Raw genomic sequence first — 20,983 nt, 5'->3', positions numbered from 1 at the left:
AGATGACATTTCAGGCTCAGCTGATATTTGCTGGCTTCCCTCAGAGATTAAACATACCAGAGGAGTGCACTAGATATTTCCTCACTGTGGCAACAGTTCCCTAAAGGGTTCGATACTGTGAAGATGTATCCATGCGGTGGATCCAATGCTGCAAGCAAGCCAGGCTGAATGAATTGGGGACAAGAATATTAAGGTGAACTTGACACAGACTGCCAGCATGAGAGAGCTCACGATTAACTGGTAAAAGCACTGTTGCTTTATCCACACATTGTCATCTACTCCTTGGTTGATCAACTCCTGGTTGATCAAATCACAGATTTACAATGTGATGGTAGGAGAAAAAGCTGAGCACGGCTTCAGTGATTAGAATCAATTTTTCTTAATGCTAGAGAGAGGGTGACTCGAGCGGAATGTAAAAAAAATCTGGACTCCATAACCATATTGTGCTTCCCAATCTACCTCCATGTCATTATAGATGCTGTCACGATTCGTAGGACTCCCACACAAACCCAGTTAGAAGTGAGTGATGACAGAACATCTAATGTTTCTTGACATGACGAGAGGAGCCAGCAAAAGGTCACAGTATCTGCCAGCTGTGTTTTAAGAAGGAGTCAAGAAATAATGAAGGATGCAAAATACTAGAGTGAGCATGGAATAATTATCATGGGTATTGCGATGGGATAAAAGCAAGTAGTAAGTAAAAGCACAGGGGAAAATGTTCCCTCAGTGAAATTATGACATATTTATCAACAAGGATTTCTTTTTAACATTTTTTTGTGTTGCTTCTTTAAGAAAAGGAAAATGCAATTTTCCACCAAGTGGTGTACATATTATGTAAATAGTTAAGAGCTGTTAAAGTTTTTTTTCTTATCTACAAAATAAAATCCCAGGTATCTTTCTTTTTTTTACTCTGGGGTCTATTAATTGTGCGTTATATAAAAAAATGAAGGGGAAAAGAAACTGACCCAAACACAAACAACAACAACAACAAAATTACATTTGTATAGCACCTTTCACATTGGGAGGACGTCCCAAGGCGTTGGACAGACAGAGTTTAGGACTGGGGGTCGGGATCGGGGAGGGTGGAGGGCAGTGGGGGAAGCAGGGAGATCGAAAGCACGGTCGAAGAGGAGGGTCTTGAAGTAGGAAAGGGAGGGGGCGAGGCGGAGAGACTGCGGGATGGAGTTCCAGAGGGTGGGGGCAGAGAGGCAGAAGGCCCACCAATGGTGGAGCGAGCAAGGTGGGGGAGGTGAAGCAGGCCGGTGCCCGCTGAGTGTAGGGAGCGAGCAGGATGGTAGGGGGTTAGGAGGTTGCAGAGGTAGGGGGGAGCAAGACCATGGAGGGCTTGGAAGGTGAGGACCAGGATCCTGAACTGTATCCTCTGTGTGAAGCCAGGGAAGCCAGTGGAGTCGAGTGAGTATGGGGATGATAGGATCACAGAGCATGGTGCAGGAGAGGACACAGGCTGCAGAGTTCTGGAAGGATAGCCTATGGAGGGAGGAGTTGGGGAGACTGACAAGCAGGGAGTTTGCATAGTCAAGTCTCAATGTAATCAAAGCATGTATGAGGGTTTCAGCAGCCTGCGGATTGAGACAGTAACGGAGCCGGGCAATGCTGTGGAGGTGGGGGAAGGCAGAGCAGGTCATGGCACAGATGTGGGGTAGAAAGGATAATTGAGGGTCAAACAAGGTGCCAAATTTCCAGACTGGCTTAGCAAGGTGGAGTGTGCAACTATGGATGGTGTTGCTGTCAGCACTGAGGTGTGGAGGCGCTGACGGGAGCCAATCAGGAGAGCCTCGGTCTTGTTGACGTTCAACTGAAGAGTTAGCTCTCATCCAGGAGTTAATGTCTGACAGGCAGTCTGTCAAGACAGCAGTGGTCCTGGAGTCGAGGGTGGAGGCAGAGAGTTAGAGTTGGATATCATCCGCATACATGGAGAAGTTGACCCATGTCTGCGGATGATGTCACCAAGAGGGAGCATATAGATGTTGAAGAGGAGGGGACCAAAGACAGAGCCCTGAGGAATGCCACACAAGATGATGCAGGGGTTAGAGGAGAAACCGTTTGTGGAGATGAAGTGGAGGCAATGTGAGAGGTACAATCTGAACTAGTCAAGGACAGAGCCATGAAGTTTGAGTTGAGACGAGAGGTGCTGGATGAGGATAGAGTGGTTGACGGTGTCGAAGGCAGCAGAGACGTCAAGGAGGACCAAGAGGCAGAAGGAGATATGATAGACAGAATGTCATTTGCCACTTTGACCAGGGCTGTTCCTGTGCTGTGGGTGGCATGGAAACCGGATTGGAGGGGTTCATGAAGGGAGTGGCGGGAGAAGAAGGAACGAAGCTTGGAAGCAACAACTCGTTCCAGGACCTTGGAGAGGAAAGGGAGGTTGGAGATGGGGTGGTAGGTTGCACTGTTGCACACTCCACCTCATCAAACCAGTCAGGAACCTAGGCGACTTGTTCAACCCTCAACTGTTCCTTTCTACTCCACATCCAGGCCATGACCCTGCCTTCCCCCACCTCTGCAACACTGCCACAACCTCATCCCTCAGGCCGCTAAAACCCTCATACATGCCTTCATTACATCCAGGCTCTTGCTATGCCAACGCCCTGCCTGTTGGCCTTCCCAACTCTTCCCTCCACAAGCTGCAGATTATCCTGAACTCTGCAGCTCATGTCTTCTCCCACACCAGGCTCCGTGACCCCATCACACCTACCCTCACACGACTCCGCTGGCTCCACATCCCTCAGAGGATCGAGTTTAAAATCTTCATCCTCACATTCAAGGCCCTCCATGACCTTGCCCCCTCCTACCTTTCCGACTTGCTAACCCCTTATCAAGCTGTCCATTCCGTCCATTCAGCATGCTCCAGCCTGCTCCATGTCCCCCACCTAATCCATCCTGCCATCGGGGGTCGGGCCTTAAGTCTCTCTGCCCCCACTCTCTGGAACTCCATCCCACATTCCCTTTGCTTTTCTCCCTCCCCTGCCTCCTTCAAGGCACGCCTCAAGACTCTCCTCTTTGACAGTGCTTCGGCTACCCTCTCTGCCCTCCACCCTCCCTGATGCCAACACCTACCACCCCCCTCCCACCCCGCTCAGGCCCTGACTGTTTAGTGCCCTGAGATGTCCTCCCAACGTAAAAGACGCTTTACAAATGTAATTTTGTATTATATTGTATCCTGTGAATCATTTTGGACAGATAACCTCCTGGCATAAAAGGCGCTATGCCAAATGTAAAGTTAGGTATGGGGTAGATCATAGCAACGAATGCAAGCCATTATGTGTCAATTAAACACATTTGTGGGGCCAAGACATTTTATTTGGTAGATCGTTTGTCAGAACACCAGGAGAAACTCCTTTCTCTTTTCAAATAGTACCATGGTTCTTTAACATCTGCCTGAAGGTTGTTACAAGCATATAGCACAATGCTAAAGTCATCTGAGCCTTGTCCGAGTTCAGGAACATTCTGGAAAATTTTATTTTATAAACTGACATTTTCACAAAACAAATGGGTCTCTAGGATGAAAATTTGTTAAAATAAAGTGTTTACAGGTTATGAGATAGAAACTACATCATTGTAAATAGCAACAATTCCTATTTATGCAACAACAACTTGTATTTATATAGCGCCCTTCACCCCGGATGTTTCACAGTGGAGAGCTTTTAGCATCTTTCCCATTTGGAAGATGTCTCAGAGTTTCACATAACTAATGGGGAGCTTGGGTTGGGGCTGGGGAACCTGGGGAAGAATGGAGGAAAGTACAATGAAGAAATGGGTCTTGAGGCTAACGTTTTGAAAGCTCTGAGGGAGAGGCATGTGGAGCAGGACTCCAGGATAGAGTGCAGAGACTGGAGGCTGGGAGTTTGCTGGCGGAGTTTGCTCCAATGGTGGAGTGGATGGGCAGGGGACATGAAGTAATTAAGAAATTTATTTAACTAAGCTGAACAAGAAGAAAACTATGATATACTACAATTCTTGCAATGTATTACTCCCAATACTCATTTGGATTTACTGTGAAAATGACAGCAAGAACATGTGTCCCATATTGTTTATAGCAGCAAAAGAATCAAAGGAACTGCTGTTACATAAGTCCAGAATATGGCAGATGTGTAAACAAATGCTTCAGATCAGTTTTCACTGTGAACTCTGCGGTCAAATTCCAAATCCGATCGTTACGGTTTAGGAATCTTTCAACACAGCAAATATGAATAGAGAATATTTGCATGTACGAATTCAAAAAATTTACAAGACCACCAAGTCAGGTGGGATTCCAAGACCCTAAAGGAAATGTGAGAGGAAATCGGTGAAGTTCTGGTTAATATTTTTTCTAGGAGTTCCCTAAAGATTCAAGCTGCATCTGAAGACCAGAAGCTAGCAATTGATATCTCAACATCCCAACAAAGAGCGTAATTTGAGGCTGGAATTTATACACTAATGTCTCTCCAGAATGGGACAGCACGAAGCATGATTTAAGGAGGTGAGTCAAGTTCTGACCCAAGCAATGAACCTGACGAAATTCACTCTGCTGATTTCAGTGAGCTGGAGTGACAGGTAGCTCTGGGACTCCAATCGACCACCCTTTTTTACTCTATGTCTAATATTCAAGTTGCATTGCTATCACCAATTTCGTTTTACTTCTACAAACAAAATTAAATCTACCAGATCAATGTCTCTGTAAATAACACATTACATACTGAAATTTGGAATTAATCAGTCATGAACAATTTAGAATAATTTTGCCGAGTAAAATTTCAAAATAAAAGACGTGAAATTAATCTATGTATGCAGTGGTTGAGTAGGAGTGAAGAGGTTTAGTTTCTGTGGTAGCTGCTATTTTAGAATAATGTCTCTCAAGAAAAATCTTAAAATAAATAATTTTTGCATTGGATATGGTAACGTTAAAACGTCAATAATGTCACAAAGTGCTTCACAATGATTGTGTAAAGTCTAATGACTGTGGATTCGTAGGCGAATGCAGCAGCCAATTTACCCAAAGCAATATACCACAAATAGCCCTGACGTGAATGATCAATATTTATGCAATACAATTTACATTTATATAGCACCTTTTCATATCGGGAGGACAACTCCAAGCACTTGACACTGCTGACTGGGCACCTGAGTGGGAGTCCGAAGGGAGCAGAGAAGGAAAACATAACCAAAATCATGGTCTGACTTTATTTCTTTTACAACAACTGAGTTGGCCTTGCCATGAAATTACTGTGTTTAAACAATGACAACTTGGCCACAAGACAGAACAGGACTGTACTTATGATAAAATGTAACATGCTACTAAAAGATAAGGAGATGAATAAAACTCTGGGTCTTTCTTGAGTACTTTAGCACTTCATTCGCTGATCACAGAGAATGTGTAATGTGCAGTATATCTGCATGGCACAAAATGACAGAGTAAAGGGGGAGACTCCAAACAGCTATATGATTAAGAATTGAAATCCCAGAACAGTAAATAACAGGGGGCTCCTGCGTGCAGGGATTTTGTGAGAGAGACTCTGATGACAGGTTCTGTGAACCGTACCCTGGCTCCGGTCCAACACCTCCAGTAGTATGATAAGCACGTCTTCCATGTAGATGATAAACACAGAGAAGGACGTGACCTAAGATTCGATGGAAATCAGCAGAGAATCTCTCTTTCCTGAAGACGGGGCTTTACAATGAACGGAACGAATGTCTGGTAGATTGAGTTGAAATGACAGAAGAAAAGGTAAACATATTAGATTAGGTTGCAACCAACAAGAGCTTTGATTTATTTCAATTAAGCATGAAAATGTTTGAAAAATAAAATAATTGGGATCTGGACAATATAGGTGGATAGGAGGAGAAATGACAGAAAAACTTAATGTGGATAAACTTACAACAACAAAATTACATTTATAATTAATAATTATTATTATTATAAACTTAAACTCTAACATGTGAACTACCTTTCTTCAGATATATCAACACTAACGAATTTTCAATGATGACATTTATTGAACTATCCATCAGTCCCATCAGTACTTTTTAATTTTCCCTGACCTTGAAACTTTGCCTACAACAACGGACCCAAGAATTATACTTCTTGCATTTGATATAGCAGCTCATGAAGTTGTTGAGACATCTCCAAATGCTTCATGTGTTTTTTGCTGTAAAGTATAGTGACTGTATTTGTAGGCAAATGCAGCAGCCAATTTGAAAACAATAATGTCCTACAAACAGCCATGAAGTTGTGAATGATGAATTTTATCGAGGGGATTATTGCCTCGGACATCTTAAGAAACTCCCTTCACTTTTGGAATAGTGCCATGGGATCTTTAATGTCCTCATAAACAGGCAGTTTGGTCCTCAGTTTAACATCTCATCCAAAGGATAATACCTCCAGCAATGTATTGGAGTGTCATCTTAGACTGATCAATCTCTTCAATGTTGGGATAAGTCATTTTCCTTTTCTTTCATAGTCTCTTTCTTTCATGGTCCTACAGTTAAACCCATAGATCGTCCAGATCATTATAAGCAAAAGGCCTGATAAGAATTACATTACTTTAAACTAGAGCTTACTACTTCCTTTGATGGTTATTATAGACCTCAAACAACATTCTTCAGGTTCCTTTTAGAGTAACACTTTCTAAATTTTAATAATCCTTGCATTTGATACAATTAATGTGGATAAACCTAAACTCTGCCTTACCACGTCATTGTGATGTCTCAAAGTGCTTCACAGAATATATTGTATTGTAAAGTGAATTGACTGTATATTTTTGTGGGCGAAACTCAGCATCCAATAGCGCAAAGCAGTGTCTCACAAACAGTCACGGATTGAGTAACCAATTTTTTTTTAAGGGATTATTACTCCCAGAAAGTGATCCGCCAATCGTCTAACAACCAGGATCCTACTTACTGCTAGATAAAAGAGGCATGTGAAGCAAAGAAACTTGCCTTTGGTTTCACTCTGCCTGGAAATCAAACCTGGGTCCTCTTGCTTGTGAGACAAGTGCTCTAACCAATGCGCTACAGAATTCCAGATATTCCTTTTGACAGACATTCCAGCTTTTCCTTTCTTCTCCAGATCTCCCCAACTACTACATTAGAATAACCCTTTGAGTAATATTTCAGGCCTCTCTGGACTGTCCTGGTCTTTAAACAGTTGTTCCACATGCAATAGACAACTTCATTGTAACATACAGATGTTCTCTCCTCATCAACCCCTATTATCCTGTGGTTGTACTCTGACACCAATATGAAAACATCACTGACAAAATCCTGCAGTACGTGCAAAATAGTTTATGAGAGTTTACTTCATTGCTATCAAAGCACAAGTGGTATATTACAATTCGGTGCTTACTTGGATCTGTTATGTTGTGTATTGTTATTAATCCTACCCCCGCATCTTCTCATTTACAGCTACTAAATAGAATCTTGTTACGAATTAGATGAGAGTATTAGATTTAATCCAATTTTAAAAGCTGATTACAGCAACCTGAGATATTTCACAAATAACTTTTTTTGTTTTTCAATTGTTTTAATGTCATTTATTTTCCACAGGATCACTCTGCTATTGGAGAAATGAATAAATAAACCCTGGTTAGTGATAGGTAATCCTTTCTCTAGGTAAGATATCAAATAGGTTTCAAGATAACTGAGAATATGATCTAGAATCATTGTTTATTGAGATAGGAGTAGAGCCCTCTCTCCATGCTTTCCCAATGGCTCATCTTGTTACAAAATAGGCACATCTTCAATCCTGCTGGTGAGAGCACAGGACAGAATGATTAACTGTCCTTTGAGAATTAGCTGCTATTTACACTCTATCCCGAATCGAAGGATATATTTGGAATATTTCAAATGAACCTGAAATTATTAATAAGTAACAAGCTTAATCCTTTCTCAATGCAATTTATTCACTTTTAGAATGAACAGAATCTAACTCAATGTCATAAATATTTTACGTTTTTAAAAAAAATTATATTTCACTTTGTATTCATAATCTATCATTCCCTTCCACTTTTCAGTGCCATACCCTTTGCAATAAGTGTGGAAGATTCACATTCAGGACAGAGTAGTCAATTTCTTGTAGTGCTTTCTCGGGTTAAATATGATTTAGGTAAGAAGATGACAGTATCATTTGTTTTTATCTCTGGGTCTGTAATGGATTCCTGTAGCATATTGGTTAGAGCATTCACCTCGCAAGGTTCAATTCTCAGGAAGGGCAAAACGTTTGTAAGTTTGCTTACCCCATATGCTTCTGTTTACCTAGCAGTAAGTGGGATTCCAGTTGTTAGTTGATTGGCGGATCGCTTTTCTGGGGGTAATAAATCCTTCCCAAAACATTTGTTGAATAGACTGTTTGTGGGTCACTGCTGTGCACAATTGGCAGCCACGTTTCACCCACAAAATATAGTCAATTCACTTTACAGTATATTCTGTGAAGCGCTTTGAGACGTCTCAAAGACATGACAATATAATAAGAATTATAATCCTTGCATTTGATACAGCGCCTTATCATTTTTCAAAAAAAATTGAATGAATTATTTTGATAAGGCGCTATATCAAATGCAAGGATTATTATTATTATAATGGTCTTGAAAGTCATGCCTGATGTGCTTCACACTGTTTTTTGCAGTATGAGAACAAAGGAGTGTGTCTGGTGACCTTGCTCTTGCTCCTCCACCCTACCTCTGCAACCTATTAAAACTTCACCAACCTGTCCGCTCCCTCCGCTCTGCAGGCACTGGTCTGCTCCACATTCCTCGCCCTGCCTGCTCCACTACTGGTGGTTGGGCCCTCAACCTTTCTGCCCTACTCTCTGGAACTCCATCCCGGAGCCTCTCCACTTTGCCCCTCCCTTGCCTCCTTCAAGGTCCATCTCACATCCTTCGACCTTGTCTTTTGTCATCTTCCTTCCTCCACCCCTCCACCCCTCCACCTCTCTTGCCCTCCACCCCTCTCTAATCCCAACCCGCAGCTTAGGCATCTTTATAATAACCTGGTCCTACATGTGTGTGACTCCAACATATTATAGATATTAGAACATGGAACAGAGAAGAAACTAAAGATTTATTAACTGTGTGTCCAATGGTTGCGCCTTTAATAGGAGTACAATATTATGGAAAGCTGCTGCTCTCTCCAACTCGTCCCATTGCTCACTGAGTAATCTTAAAGAATATAAATGGCCGGATTTACATGCATTCACCTCATAAAGAGACACATTCAGCTGCAAAAAAAGAGGCATCGCCAAACTGTGTAGTGCTGGTATGCACTCTTTATATAAATGGGCCAGACTGCTAATCATGTACGAGGATATTACGAGGAGGCCCAAATTGCTATCACAATCCTCAGGCTTTTGTGTTGAATACAACACATTGGTAATTTGCCAGTTTTGCACAAAGCAGCCCCAGTCTTGCAAAGAATAGAAACTCGTCTCCTTCGGTTTGCCAAGTGATAAGGAAAAGTTCAGAATTATTTCGGGTGATGGCAGAACCACTCAAAAGAGTAACAGACCTGAACGTGTGCCTGGCCAGGCCCAGATGTGGAAAGAAATCCTACAAATCGTGGAAACCTGAAATTAAAAACAGTCGTACTGGAAAACTGCAGGAGGTCAAACAGCATCTGAAAACAGAACAGCTAATCATTTTGGGAAGGTGATTACCTCAGGCAATGAAGGCATCACCCAATACAGCATGAAGCCATGCAGACCAGAAGATCGCTGGATTGAATCCTGCTACACGCTGAGTTAGCTGAACACAGTCAGGAAAATAGTTAGGGTTCCCAAGTCTGATCACTAATCAGAGGCCCTTATTGCATTGCACAGTAGTGTGAATGGACACAAGGACAGATTGGGACGCTTCGGGACGTCCTTCCAACGTGAAAAGCGCTATATCAAATGCAAGGATTATTATTGTTATTATTAAATGCTATTCCAATTCTTCCCACACCACCATTCCTCCCACCACCCTCATGACGGTTGTATAGTCCGTAAAAATTCAGTGTCAAGCTTCACTCATGAATAATGGCCATTTGAAACATTCCCAAATAGAAGGTAAATAGTCTTTTCATTAGAATTAAAGTAATGGTCTACAGAAAACACCGTGTTTGATGCAAATAGTTCAATTCTTAACCCTTCTTAAAGAAACTTAAAAATATTCATCCTTTCAAAGCCCTCCACGGTCTTTTTCCTCCCTACCTCTGTGACCTGCTAACTCCATACCAACCTATCCACTCCTTCCGCCTGCTCTATATTCCCTGCCCACTCCACCATCAGCGGTCAAGCGTTCAGCCTCTCTGACCCCACCTTTTGAAACTCCATCCCACAGTCCTTCGCCCTGCACACTCCCTTGCCTCCTTCAAGGCCCGTATCAAGAACCTCCTCCTCTTCATGTCTTCGGTCACCCTCCTTTCCCTCCCTTCCCTGCCCTCCACTCCTCCTGATTCCCAACCTCTAGCTTGGAACAAAATCCTTGACTGTCCACAGCTTTGGGACGTATGTGAAAGGCACTATACAACTGTAATTTGTTATTGTTGAGTTTTCCACATAACATAAAAAAGTGGGTGTGGTTTGAAAATGGAAATAAATATTCGGTACTTGGAGGGTTAAGAGATCCAGAATTTTTGCCTCTTCAGCTGTTGTGTCTTACCCTTGTATCTCTGGACTTCAGATTATGTACAATGGAAATTTAGCCTATTGGATAGAACACTTGCCTCACAAGCGAGAGGATCCGGGTTTGATTCCCAGGCAGGTAAGGCAATTTTCCTTAAATCCCCATTTATCTAGCAGTAAGTAGAAACCCAGTTGTTAGTCGACTGACGGATTAATTTCCGGAGCTAATAATCCCTTTAAAAAATATTTTCAAAATGATAAATTGGTCACTCAATCCATAATTGCGTGCAATTGGCTGCTGGATTTCGCCCACAAAATATACAGTCAATTCACTTTACAGTATATTCTGTGAAGCGCTTTGAAGTGTTCAAAGACTTGATCAAATGCAAGGATTATTAGTGCTATAATGTAATAGTAGAATGATCAATTTCCTGAGAGATTTTGTTTGACAACAAATGTGTATGTAATTTATTGCAGTTAAAAATGCCCCCTGGAGTCTCTTAACGAACAGCTTGATAATTTTACTCCACACTTTTGTTTGGTGGAGAAATAGCAACAACAGAAGCTTTACTGTTTCTCCTTGGCCCAGTGTATAATCCACACAGTGGCAGTGTGAGATGATTTGTTTTCAGGCTTTACAGCAATGGCTCCTCAGTAGGCTAGACTGCCAGCCTTCCGTGTTTCTCCTCAAAACCCAATCAGCTGCACAAATAGGCCTGGCTCAGATTCTGCCTTTCAATTGTGAGACAAAACGGGCAGAAACTGTGCTAAATAAGAGACACTCTCAGATCTCATTGTAAATAACCTGGTTCTGAGAAATCATTGCTGGTTAGCTGATGAGATCTGCCCTGATTATCATCTGGGGTATTATTGGAGCACATTTCCCTTATTCCCTTTTTATTTAGACACATGAAGGGACCTATTGCCTGAATATTTATATGAGAAGGAAGTCTCTTAAAGGAGCAGTTTGGTTTTGGAGAATTTTACTAGGACAGTGATAAAGCATATGGTAATTATAAAAGAAGATCTTACAGTTACCGCCACCGTTGTGATCTAATTTGCATTTCTTTTAACATGGTTCTTAAAAAGAAATGAATATTTCTTACAGTGGAGTCCTGTAGCTCATACATGGTTAGAGCAGGCGCCTCACAAGCGAGTGACCTGGGTTTGATTCCCGGCAGGGCAAAACCTTGGGCAAGTTTCCTTATTCCACATGCCTGATAATAATCCCTCAAGAAAAAATAAAAAAACATAATAATTTGGTCACTCAATCCACGACTGTTTGTGGGACACTGCTGTACCCAATTGGCTGCCACGTTTCACCCACAAAATATAGTCAATTCACTTTACAGTATTTCTGTGAAGCACTTTGAGATGTCTCGAAGACGTGATAATATAATAATAATTATAATCCTAACATTTGATATGGCGCCTTATTATTTTTTTAAAAAATTGAAGGAATTATTTTGATAAGGCGCTATATCAAATGCAAGGATTATTATTATTATTCACACTGTTTTTTGCAGTATGAGAACAAAGGAGTGTGTCTGGTGACCTTGCTCTTGCTCCTCCACCCTACCTCTGCAACCTATTAAAACTTCACCAACCTGTCCGCTCCCTCCACTCTGCAGGCACTGGTCTGCTCCACATTCCTCGCCCTGCCTGCTCCACTACTGGTGGTTGGGCCCTCAACCTTTCTGCCCCACTTTCTGGAACTCCATCCTGGAGCCTCGCTACCTCGCCCCCTCCCTTGCCTCCTTCAAGAGGTGAAAAGCATTATATGAAATGTAAGGATTAATATTTATTATTCTAATATTTCTTATTAAGAGACGTGTATGTATTCAAATTTCTAAAAGATTAAATTTTTTTTAGAATGCATTCAATGGTGTTCTAAATTAAATTAAATGTTTCGCCTCCTTCAAGACCCATCTCAAGACCGTCCTCTTCGACCGTGCTTTCGATCTCCCTGCTTGCCCCCTCCATGTCCAGTGCCTCGGGACATCCTCCCAGCGTGAAAGGTGCTATACAAATGTAATTTTTTTGTTGTTGTTTGAGAAATAAAATAATGCATTTTTCAGCTCATTTAATTTCTTATAAAAAAATCTGTTAAAAATACCGCAAATTACATTCTAGTAAGATCATAGATATATTTACAAAATACACACAGGTAATGAGAAAAAGAAAGATTTTTATTTTTTTGTACATAAAGTGCACTTTTGTTGTGAAGAAAAATATTGAACAGCTCGATGTAATATAAACATTGGGGAATCCCAGTGGAACAGGGGACTGACCAGAAAGTACTTTTAAAAATAAGATGTAGAATTATGTTGTGTCTATTTAATTTCCTCAATGATCTGTGGGAATAGTTATGAGTTATGATCTCATAAATTATATTATCACATCGACAGAAATTCCACCCTGTTGGTGTTTCATCACTGTCTTACTGCAGTTAAATACTTCTATCTATGTTAGAATGATTGGGTCTGAAACTGCAATGAACACAACTTATTTTCTGGCCACATTTTACCTTTAAATATGTTTATTACTGTTTCTCCTTGGCCCAGTATAGAATTTTCTTCACTAGCTATGCAAACTCTTCCAGGCCTATTCTTCTTCACTTGCCCCTGCTTTTTAGATTCACTTCATTATCTTGTTTTGCCCACATAATATACAATCAATCCACTTTACAGTATATTTCAACAATGTGGTATATCAAATGCAAGGATTATTATTTATTATTATTATTCTCTCTCCGTAACTTCAAAAGCATCTTTAAAATGTATCTCATTGAATCCAATTTTGGTCAACATCTTGAAATCTCCCTCATTTTTGCTTAGTGCCTTTTGTTCATCTCTCCAAAACTATATAAAGAGCGTTATATAAATGCAAGTTGTTATTGTGTATTGGCCTTAGAGAGAGTTCAGTGTAGATTTAGTAGAATGACTCCTGGTGTCAAAGGCCTAAATTATGATGAAAGGATGAAAAACTCTCAAATTCAGGAGGTTGAGGAGTGATCTGATTGAGGCGCATAAAATTATAAAGAGATTTGACAGGCTAAATAGCAAGCAACTGTTTCCTCTCATGAGAGAATTGAGGACTAGAGGTAATAATCTTAAACCTATGGGTAAAAGTAAATTAAAGAAGCATTTTTGCACACAATGAAATTTGGAATTTACTCTCCCAGAGGGTAGTGGATGCAAAGTCGATTGAAAAGTTTTAAAGGCAAATACATGTTTGATAGACAGGGGTAGCAGCTGACATGGAGAGAGGGTGAAATTGAGTTGCAGATCAGTCATGGCCTTGGAAAGTGTGGGACAGACTCGATGGACTGAATGGCCAACTCTTCTTCCTATGCTGTGTTAAACTGTTAAATGCTGTGATACATTTTTCCTGCATGAAAGGTGTTACACAAATGCAAGTCGTGATTGTGGTCATGGTTGTTTGTTGTTGTTGTTGATCACAAATGTACAGTCAATTCACTTTACAGTATATTCTGTGAAGCTCTTTGAAATATCTAAAAGATGTGAAAAGCACTATAGCAAATACAAGGATTATTATTAATATTCAACAAGTAAGAGAAGATGGGAAATTTAATGGATCTGGAAAGGGAACTCAGTGGTGTTGCAGAGGCAAGTTGTGAACTTTAGTGTAGAGAAATGCAAAGTGTTTCACATGGGGACAAAAAATCTAGGAAGGGAGGATTATTTAAATGGTAAGAAAATAATCGGCACAGAAAATGAAAAAGACCTGGAGATCCTGATTCATAATAAATTGAAGCTATTGCAACAGTGCTCGGTAGCAGTGAGTAAGGCAAACTAGATGCTGGGCTGTATTAAAAGGGCTATGTTGAACCGAAGTAGTGGGGTAATCCTGCCAATTTATAAATCATTTGTTCGACCGCACTTGGAATACTGTGTGCATTTCTGGCCATCGTAGTATAAAAAGGATATTGCAGCAATTAAGAGAATACAGTGGAGGGCAACCAAAATGATTGAGGGAATGGAGGGACTGGCCGATGAGGAGCGATTAGATAAACTGGGCATGTTCACACTGGAGAAGAGAAGGTTGAGGGACATATGATTATGGTCTTTAAGATTCTGAGGGGACTAGATAATGTAGACCATGATAAGCGTTTTTATCTTGTACTGAGCAGTAGAACCAGAGGACACGGCCTGCGATTGAAGGGAGGTAAATTGAGAACAAATCTGTGGAAACTACTTCAGTGAGCGAGTCGTAAACTATGGAACAGGCTCCCTCGGGAAATGGTGGAAGCAGAAAATGTTGTTTGTTTCAAGAACAAATTAGATAGATTTCTGCTAAAATAATATCTTGGAATACAGTATATAATTTGGGACACAACATGTCAAGCGACTGGCGGGATGGCGGTCTTATGTTCTTATTCCACTCAGCACAGCTCAGGAAAGTGCAATGGAATAATATTTTATATTAATAATCCTTGCAGCGAAATTTGAGTCCACAAGGGGGTGAAATCCCCCCTACTACAAAATGATCATTTAATTTATAATGGGAATTTCCACGTAAAAATTTAGGGGAAATCTTTGCTAATTTTAGTGATCAGCTGTCAAATTCCCAAGGAGAAGATTTTATTGCCATTGAATGTAGCACGGGAAGAAAAAATTTATTTTTTATAGCACTTTACGAAGTTAATCTCAACGCAATTTACAGCTGTAATGTATGTGACTGTCATTTTGGGGACAAACGGAGCAGCCCTTTGTGTGCTAGCAAGGTCACACAAGTAGCCATGATGTGATCTACCTATCTGGAAGATTGTTGACCAGGACAGTTACCTTGAGGGATACAGCAGCACAGAAATAGGGCATTCAGCCCTGTTTGTCCCAGTGTTTAACTCCCTACATGTTCCTGCCTTCCCATCTCCTGTACCTTTGTATTCCCTAGAGACACCAAGCATAGAAGTCTATTAATTTGAATGGATTTGTGTGAGAGAGCCCAACTTTCACCCTATTTTATGTAAATCAACAAATTGCATTCTCAGCAATGCAGCAACTTTGCGATCTGAATTGTGTTTTTGTGCACAGTTGGTAATCTGAGCTGGTATATGCGGGCCCCGAGTGATGTGGATCGAGGCTGACAGTTCCCCCATGGCGCCACTGACTCAGCAATCTTCAGCCTCCGAAATCACTGCTCAGCGAGATATAGCTGCTCTGCGGTTGCCATGAGAACTAATCATTCCTTCCCAGCTCCATCTCTCCAGTGGAGAAAACATGTTAGAATTGGCTTTGGGAACTCCAGCACAGCATGTCACCTCAAAGGCTCCAATCCTCTGTATGACCTTCTCATGGATATACTAATCTGAGTTATTTTTAATTTTATTTTTCTTCAATTAAGATGTTTAACCTGAAATAAAGTGAACTCCTGCCCCTTGTCACATAAAATACAATAAGTTTTAAAAGTCTTATTAATACAGTGAAATAGATCTTTTCACCTCTGATGACCTGCTGATTTCTAATTCAGTCTTAAAAGAGAGAGGAGATGATGGGTTCTCCTTCTTGATAGCCGCTGAGGATCATTAGGCAACTCTGTTGGATGGCTTAAATGCTCTCCAGGGGCATTGCTGTTATGTGGCTGCTGGGTAAGGTTGTTCTCAAATAACCAGCGTTTTCTCCAGTCAATCCCACGTGCACAACAACAAATTGCAATAAATACTGCCTTCCATGTTGGGCAGACGTCCCAAGGTACTGAAACACAAAGCTACGTGCCACGAAGACAAATATAATTTTGTCTGAGGCCCCAGATCTGAGGTTTCACAACACTGCATGCTGTACAGGGTATTTCCTAGACAGAACAATGGGCAACTTCTGCAATACCCAATGCAAAGTGTCAACACTAGAATGCTTTATGGATATCATTCAATCTGGCTTCATCATTTTCCACCAAATGTAAACTTTTTGGGGGCGGTGTCCAGGATGTAACTGGCAAACCGGGTTTAAAGCTGTGGAGGAGGTTGAAGCGAAAGGAAGAAAGGGGAAAAAAGAGAAAATATTTTCATAAAGAGGGAACCTTATCCCCCGAAACTAGTAATAGAAATGATTACACAGACAAGAGAGCTGGGGGGTTGGGGGTGAGAGTGGAGAGAGAGAATAAAGAAAATTCTTCTGATTTTCTCCTTCTCGTCCACGTTATCATGCTGTCTGTACTGTTCAACAGGACTTGAAAAGCACTATATAAATGTTTATTGTATTGTATAATATATATAATATATGTGATATATATAGTATAATATATAATATAATATATAACATAATAATATATACAATATATATAACATATATGTCAGTAATCATTTGAGCATATCCCATATCTCACTCCTGTACTGAAATCCCCAATACACAAACACCATTTATTTTCTTAATATTACTCAACAACGACAATTTGCAATTACATTGTGCCTTTTACGTAAGGTAATGTCTCAGAGCATTTATTCATCTAATATTGAAACTATTTGTCCAGCAAATACGTTTCATTGCATTTCTTCTTTTTCGTGACCTTAATGTACATTTTCATTAGAGGAAGTGTTTCATTATTGACTTTACTAAATGTTCGATGGATAATGACCAACCTTCAATCAATTATTGTATTATGTTTGATGAATGAATGCTATATAATCTCAAATGTCTATCATACTCTTCTACCTTTTTGTACTGTTTTGTTACAAAACAAATCTAACAAAACTTAATTCCTGATAAAATATGAGAAATAATGTTATTTAGGACTGTGGAGTCCTGTAGCTCAGTGGTTAGAGCACTTGCTTTGCAAGCGAGAGACCTGAGTTCAATTCCAGGCAGGGCGAAACCTTGGGCAAGTTTCCTTACTCCACACGCCTAATAATAATCCCTCCAAAATAAAACAATAATAAATTGGTCATTTTCAATCTACGACTGTTTGTGGGACATTGCTGTGCGCAATTGGCTGCCGCGTTCGCCCACAAATATACAGTCAATTCACTTTACAGTCTATTCTGTGAAGCGCTTTGGGACGTCCTCCCGACGTGAAAAGCGCTATATCAAATGCAAGGATTATTATTATTATTATTATTAGGTGATATTCCTTCTAATTTCAGTCAAAATTAAAATACTCTTTCAAAAGTGAGCTTTGCATTATTGAATCTTGTTTAATTTGCCTATAAATTTGCATGCAGCCTTGAGAAATATCAGTGGTCTCTAAATGTTAAGGCTCAATATTTCTCAATGTTTCACCTTTAAGACCATTATCATAAAACTTAGATTGCGCAGAATTTTTAAAAATGTAGATTTAACTGGGAAGCTATTTTTCTGTCGCTTTTAAAATATTTAAAATTTGGTTCAATTATCAATTAGTATTTATTGATTCATATTTGGTTATTGATAATACGCAACTTAAAATATTTCTAAAAAAGCAAGAATTTTACTTTGCATTGAGAAAACATTTCCTAAGGCATGTGGTTAAGTCAATAAATGCAACATGGTGGTGTGGCACTAAGCCAAGCAGAGTATAAAAGTCCAAGTTCACTCTTGGTCTGAGCTGAGTTGACTGATGTCAGTCAGTGCAGCAGTGAGGGCTCTACAATTGGCTTCAGTGTCTCTGGGGTAGAGAAGGAACAATAAGATTGCGTTTCTGATTGCTATCCAGTGAAGCCTTTTAATAATGTATATATAAGAATGGCATCAGCCTTGCATGTGCAAGGCCCCACAGCTGAACAGACTCACACACAAAGTACAGCCCATTTCGTTGAGATCCTTGAGTCTCTGATACTCAATCATAATTTCGCCCACAAAGTATAGTCAAATCACTTTACAATATATTCTCTGAAGCATTTTGAGACATCTCTAGTAAAAGGCACTATTTAATGCAATTTGTTTTTTGTATACATGGGATTGACTGAAGAAAACACGGGCTACTTGAGGACAATCTTACTAGCAGCCACACAACAGCAATGTCCCTGGAGAGCCTTTAAGCCATATAACATATTTCCCTGATGATCCTCAGCGGCATCAAGAAGGAGAAACCATCATCTCCTCTCCCTTTCAAGACTGAATCAGAAACCAGCAGGGCCCCAGAGGTGAAAAGATCTATTTAACTTATAAGACTTTTACAATTTATTGTATTTTTTGTGACAAGGGGCACAGATCACTTTGTTTCAGGTTAAACATGTCAATTGATGCGTTACGCGTTAATTGACATGCCAAGGTGCTATATCAAATGCAAGGATTATATTAATAATAATATAATAATGATAAGCCCTTATTGAAATAGTGCCTTATCATATCATTGAAACATCTCAAAGCACTTCACAGGATTTCTTGTGATGTTTGCCTGTATATTTATAGGAAAATACGGCAGTTCATTTGCATATAGCAATGTCCACAAATAGCCATGGAGTTTTTTGGTCAGATCGTGTTTGACACATGCGGAAACCCATCACAATGCTTAAGAGTATCCAAACGAAACAGAGCATTCCATACATGCCACCTATTCCAGAGATATACTGCGTCTTGTCTAGCTAGGACCACCCTATCCGTCAGAGCTTTGGCTTGCAGGGTTAACAGGGGCTGAGTCCCTGCCCCTAGTGACTGGTCTGCGGTCCAAGTCCTACTGATGAGCCAGGCTGGCTGTACTGTCATCGGCAGTGCCCTGTAATACTGAAGCCTCTCTGGCTTAAGAACTTGACTACCGAGACCACCACAGAGGGCTGGCTCGATTCTGAAATTCTGTTGCCAAATATATCACCTTGGAACCAGTTCAGCTCCAAGGAGACCTGGCTTTCTTCCCCATGTAGATGGAATACATGTTGACCCAGGTGGAATTTAACTCTTCTTAAACTCAGGGTTCCTGTAGAACTTATGATATTCTCAAGTAGGGTCACCTCATCATCTACACACAAAATATTTAGTTCTTTCACATTGACTCCTGTCAAAATAGTGGTAGTAGAGGCCGGAGAAGTGTGAGGTGCAGCACGGTTGGAGACAATGTAGCTCCTTGCCTTTATTTTCCCAGTTATTACATTGGAATTTCGTAATAATAGTCCTTGGAGTTCATATTGTACCTATAACATTTGACACCTCTCAAAGGTAGAATCTATAGTGGAAAATATCTCAAAAGCCCTGTCCATGCATGAAGTGTATGATATTGTGATGTTGTTTTGGAACTGCCTGTAGTTGTTTTTAATTGTTGATAGGAAAATCGGAGAGGCAACGGTGGGGAGGTGGGGGTTGGGGAACTGAATATAGTTCAGGTAAATTCACTGCCAGGATAACATAGTTTTCATTAGAGATTGTCAGTGTTGGCAAACCTGGAATGAAAATGCGGTAGGAACTGAATTTTAAGACAGGGATTCTTGATGACCAACACCATAAATGTTCGTGTCTGGTCACTTACAAAACACTATTAATTGCCGTGAAGTAGCTCCAATGCATGTCATTGAAGTGTGTGTCTGTCACCACAGCAAATTACACATGGTGTTCAAGCGGTCCATCATTTTCTCGTCCAGAGATCCCCAGTGACTTCTTTATTCAAGACGTCTTTCAAAGGGTTAATAGGAATGAATGGATGAACACAATGATGGAAACAAACAACCCCAACCTGCTTCATACACTGGGGTAGAGGCCATTAAAAACTCCCCAGGGCTCTGGACAATTTACTGCAGAGATGTTAACATAGGATTAATGCTTGTTCAATGGTGTAGGGGGGCAACAGCATTTAAACAGAACTGCTAATGAGGTGTGAAAGTGTTGGGTTGAAAGCAAATAAAGGGAAAGTGGGAGTGGAGCAGAAGTTGACACATCGTTTGAAGGCTCCATAGCCCTCAGCTAGATTTAAAGAGGCTGCATTTCTTATTTGTTACTGTGTTTACACAAGGGATCATGTACAATTCGGACTTCGTTGATTCAAATTGAATTTGATCTCTTTGGTAATTACACTGACCTCTGTCCTGAAGCAGTATGAAATTACCAGTTCCAAGCAATCAATTCATGTCAAGCACAACAGGAGGAGACCAGGGATTTTGGAGCACTGAAGAAGGCACTCTTTCACCAACAAACTAGCTCCAAATACTGGTATTCAAGGTGTCTCGTATAGATTTCTAAATCTGTTTGGTGTTGATGTTTTATTGCTAAACTGAGACCCAAGCAAATATCCATTGCTCTAACTTAAATGTGTTTGCTTCTATTTTGTGATAGACTTGTTAGATATTTTGTGATTTTAGGAATTCTCTGCAGAACTTCATCGCAATATCCAAGTGTAAAACTTTTAAATCATTATTATTGCTCCCTCCCTCCGCTCTATCAAGGCATGTATCGAGATGTACCTCTTTCAATCATCTTTCCTCTCCCCATCCTCTTGGCTCCCACCCCCAGCTCAGGTGCCCAGCTA

The sequence above is a fragment of the Callorhinchus milii genome, unplaced genomic scaffold (genome assembly GCF_018977255.1).
Source record: "Callorhinchus milii isolate IMCB2004 unplaced genomic scaffold, IMCB_Cmil_1.0 Scaffold3, whole genome shotgun sequence".
NCBI classification, from domain to species: domain Eukaryota; kingdom Metazoa; phylum Chordata; class Chondrichthyes; order Chimaeriformes; family Callorhinchidae; genus Callorhinchus; species Callorhinchus milii.
The sequence above is the reverse complement of the archived record's forward strand: the minus strand, read 5'-3'. Positions refer to the sequence as shown.